Raw genomic sequence first — 5,413 nt, forward strand, 5'->3', positions numbered from 1 at the left:
CTGATGGTACATGGAGGGGAGTATAATCATTGTAATGAAACAATGTATATGCTTTGTTTAATGTAAAACTGATGATATGCCCTGTAAACTTTCACTCAATCCACAATAAAAACCTTAAAAAAAGAAAAAAGAAAAAAAAAGAATCAACTACAAACATGCTTTAAATATAAATATGCAAATAGGCTCAATGTTTTAAAAAGTTATGGAAAAAGATATGTCATGCAAACACTAATGCTAAAAATACTGGAATGGCTATATTAATATCAAGAAAGCAGTATGATTAGAAAAGCAATATAATCAGAGACAAAGGACATTATATATTGACAAAAAAGTTCAGATCACCTAACAGAACTCTTCTAAATTTATATTTACTTAGTAAAAAGTTTTAACTTGCTTTAAAAAAAAAAAAGATTACTATGCAACCTTTAAGAATAATGATAAACCTGCAAGTCACATCATAACATGGATGAACCAGAAGGACAATATACTGAGTGAAATTAGTCAATCACAAAAGGACAAATATTGTATGAGACCATTTTTAAAAAGCTTAAGAAAAGGTTTCCAGACTAAAAGAAACATTCTTTGAGGAAGAGGAGAGTAATTCACAGGTTAAAGGGTAGACACATGTTAACTCAGGTGAATATACAAGAAGGGGGAGGACAATATAAAAGAAGGGGGAGGTAAGCAGAAGAATGATGAAGTTAGGTGAAGACACAGGGAGGTATGCAAGGGCTAAAAAGGATGGAGGTAAATAGTGATATATACACAACCTTGGAACAACAGTGTTCTGTGTGTAGATACATGGACAGAGACACAGGCTGAATACGCAGGGGAGGAAGAATGGAACATATAAATATATGCATATATATTTATATATCCTACAAATACATGAGTTTGAAAGGCAATATTTGCATATGGAGGAAGCGGATAACTGTTGTTGAATGGAAGGGATTACAGTCATTGAGATAAACCAAGCACATGATTTGTTGAATGTAAAACTGATGATCTTATCTGTAAACCTTCACTCAATTCTTACTAATAAGCTCTGGTAGTGTAGTGGTTACCAATCGGGCTGTGAACCGCAAGGTCAGCAGTTTGAAACTACCAGTTGTTCTGTGGGAGAAAGATGAGACTTTCTGCTCCCGTAAAGATTTACAGCCTCAGAAACCCTGTTCAGGGTCGCTATAGATCGGAACTGACTCCACGGCACACAGAAGCAGCAGCAGCTTAGCTTCCAGCATCACATTAACATACAAACTACCACAGTTGGACAAACAGACAGAAGCATGGTGTCAGATGAACGTGTGCCATGGGTGGAGTCAGGACACAAAATCAGATCTGTGTCAATCCATCTTGACATCTTGACTGCTGCTTCCATGAGTGTTGATTGTGGATCCAGTAAAATGAAGTCCTTGACAACGCCAGTCTTTTCTTCATTTATCATAATGCTATTTATTGGTCCAGTTGTGAAGATTTTCATTTTCTTTACATTGAGGTATAATCCATGTTGAAGGCTGTAGTATTTGATCTTCATCATTAAGTGCTTCAAGTCCTCGTCACTTACAGCAAGATTGTGTCATCTGCATATTGAAGGTTGTTGATGAATCTTCCTCCAACCCTGATGCTGAGCTCTTTTTTATAAAGCCTAGCTTCTCCGATTATTTGCTCAGCATGAATAAATACAGTGAAAGGATACAATCCAGACTCACACCTATTCTGAGTTTAAACCATTCAATATCCTCTTGCTTTGAATGCCTGCCATAATACAATAAAGTATTCTGGAATTACTAGTCTTTGGAACAGTTTATGATCCACACAGTCATATGTCTTTGCATAGTCAATAAAACACAAGTAAACATCTTTCTGGTATTCTCTGCTTTTGGACAAAATACATCTGACATCAGCAATGATATCCCTCATTCCATGTCCCCTTCTGAAGCTGGTTTGAATTTCTGGTAGTTCCCGGTAGATGTACTTCTGCAATCATTTAAAAATTATTTGCAGTAAAATTTTACTTGCATGTGATATATTAATGGTTGTTGTGGTTAAGTGCCACTTACACTATTCAATAATTCCCACTTTCTGTTCAGTCACCTTTCATTGGGATGGGTACAAATATGGATCTCTTGCAGTCAAATTTCTTCAAATAGATGAGTTAGAGCTTTTAGCATTGCAATAGTTTGTTGAAACACTCCAATTTGTATTCTGTCCACTTGTGGAGTTCTACTTTTCACCAATGCCTTCAGCACAACTTGTACTTCTTCCGTTAGTACCATCTGTTCTTGATCATATACTACTTAAAATGGTTGAATGTTGACCAATTATTTTTGGTACAATTACTCTGTTCCATCTTCTTCTAATGCTTCCTATGTTATTCAGAATTTTGCCTGTTTGTTGTTGTTAAGTGCCATCATGTTGGTTCCAATTCGTAGCAACCCTGTATAGGATTTCTGAGGAGCCGTTGGTGGGTTTGAACCACCGACCCTGTGGTTAACAGTCCAGTGCTTATCCTATAGCTTATCTTACATTTTCCCCATTGTTGATGTTGTTGTTAAGTGCCAGCAAGTCATGGTTCAAACTGACCTTGCAGTCCTGTGCTTATCCTACAGCACCACACCAAGACGAAGCTTGAATTTTTTTCTTCAGTTCTTTCAGTTTGAGAAATATTGAACATGTTCTTCTTCCCTTTTGGTTTTCTAATTCCAGGTCTTTGCATATTTCATTATAATATTTTGTCTTCTCAAGCTGCCTTCTAAAATTTTCTGTTCAACTCTTATTTCATCATTTCTTTGAATCCCTTTAGATAGTCTACATTCAAGAACAAGTTTTAGAGTCTCTTATGATATCCATTTTGGTCTTTTCTTTCTTTCCTGTCTTTTTAATGATTTTTTGTTTTCTACATGTTTGATGTTCTTGGTATCATCCCATCAAATCTATCTTTGAGATGCTTTTTAAATTCAGATGGGATATGTTCAAGGTCATATTTTGACTCTCATGAACTTGTTTTAATTTTCTTCAGCTTTGACCTGAGCTTACATTATGAGCAATTGATGGTCTGTTTCACAGATGGCCTCTGATCCTGGTTTGGTGGTGATACTGGGATTTTCCATCATCTTTCCACAGATGTAGTTGATTTGATTCCTCTGTATTCCATCTTGCAAAGTCCACATGTAGAGCCACCGTTTATGATGTTGAAAAAAAAGTATTTGTAATAAATAAGTGTTATCTATTATAATAAACTACCAACCATCAGTAAGCTTGTTGTACTGTGGTGGCCTGCATGTGGCCGTGATGCTGGAAGCTTTGTCACTGCTATTCCAAATACCAACAGGTTCTAGAAATAGACTAGAAAGAAAGAGCTGACAATCTACTTCCAAAAATTAGCCAGTGAAAGTCTTAAGGATCACAGCAGAAAATTGTCCGGCTTGCTTGCTTTAGACATGTCATCAGGAGAAGTCAATCTATAGAGGAGGGCACAATATTTGGTGAAGAACAGGGCCAAACAAGGGTGTGGGACACCTTTTGTGAGATGAATTGGCACAATAGCTGGTGATTATGGAGATGAAGAAGAATCTCTGGTAGCGTAGTGGTTACAAATCGGGCTGCTAATCTCAAGGTTGGCAGTTTGAAACTACCAGCTCTTCCGTGAGAGAAAGATGAGGCTTTCTGCTCTCATAAAGATTTACAGCCTTAGAAATCCTGTACAGGGTCACCATGAGTCAGAATCGACTCCACGGTACTTCACAACAACAATGGAGATGAGGCAGGATAGTTCTATAGAACAAAAGGTCACCTAGGAGGCCAGCTAAGAAGACAAAACTCCTCACCACTGAACAAGTAAATAACATCTATATAAATGGAGAAAGGAGCTCTGGTAGTGTAGTGGTTATGAATCAGGCTGTGACTCTCACAGTCAGCAGTTCGAAACTACCAGCTGTTCCGCGGGAGAAAGATGAGGCTTTCTGCTCCCATAGAAATTTCCAGCCTCAGAAACCCTGTACAGGGTGGCTATGAGTTGGAAACGACTCCATGGCACATAACAACAACACATAAATGGAGAAAAGATTTAAGTTGTCAAAGACTTAATTTTGCTTGAACACTCATGAAGCAGCAGGAAATCAAATGGCATATTGCACTGAACAAATCTGCTGCACAAGAACTCTTTAAAGTGTTCAAGAACAAAGATGTCAGTTTGAGGATTAAAGTGTGCTTGACCCAACTTGTGGTATTCTTAATAACCTTATATGCATGTGAAAGTTGGATAGTGAATAAGGAAGACCATAGAAGAACTGATACATTTGAGTTATGGTGTTGGAGAATATTAAAAGTACCATGGACTGTCAAAAGAACAAACAGATCTGTGTTGGAAGAAATACAGCCAGAATGCTCGTTGGAAGCCAGGATGGCCAGACTTCATCTCTCATATTCTGGACATATTGTCAGAAGAGACCAGTCCCTGGAGAAGGGTATCATATTTGGTAAAGTGGAGGGTCATAGAAAGAGGAAGACCCCCAAGGAGATGTATTGGCACAGTGGCAGCAGCAATGGGCTCAAACGTAGCAATGATTGTGAGGTTGGCACAGAACTGGGCAGTGTTTCATTTTGTTGTGCATAGGGTTGCTATGAGTCAGTGCCAAATTGTTGGCACCAATCAACAACAATGAAGGCAGCTAACAACAGCAAGAACAATATAGTAAGAAGAAGGGCAAGAGCTGGTGAGAAGCTGACACTGGCCACCATAAAGAGCAGAGTGACCTCCTCATTTAAGATCCTGTATCAGTGTTTACAGCACTGAATGCCTCCAGTGCACAGTGTCCTCACAGCTCATTTCTGTTCCCAGCACCCTGATCAGAACATTAGAAGGTCTCTACAAGTTATGTTATCCCTGACTTCATAATGGCCTTACATTTATTGTTGTGAGGTGCTGTTGAGTCCATTCTGACTTAGAGTGACCCTGTGTGGCCGAATAGACTGCCCCAAAGGGTTTTTTGTTTTGTTTTGTTTTTTTACCGTAGACACAGATTACCATTATTTTCTCCAGAACGCGGCCGGGGGGTTCAAACTGTCAACCTTCAGATTAGCAGCTGAGTGCTGAATTACTGCACTACCAGGGCTCCTTTGCCTTACAGTAGGCCTGCACTTTTTCCTGGACTGCCTGCCTAAAGCTGTCCCTGATGTTGTGCTTTGTTTCTGAGCCCTTTAGCAACAGAACCCCAATACCTGCAGGGGATCTTCTCTTCTCACCACTCACCCTTCACATCACTCCAGTCTAAAGCCTCCCAAAACAGTAGAAAACATAAGGTACTGCTGAGAACTCTTGACCAGGTATTGGCAAATTTTTTCTATGAAGATTCAGACAGTGAATATGGACGCTTTGTAGGCCATAATGTATGTTGCAATGCCAGGTAATACC

This window comes from Chrysochloris asiatica, unplaced genomic scaffold (genome assembly GCF_000296735.1).
Source record: "Chrysochloris asiatica unplaced genomic scaffold, ChrAsi1.0 scaffold00070, whole genome shotgun sequence".
Classification (NCBI taxonomy): domain Eukaryota; kingdom Metazoa; phylum Chordata; class Mammalia; order Afrosoricida; family Chrysochloridae; genus Chrysochloris; species Chrysochloris asiatica.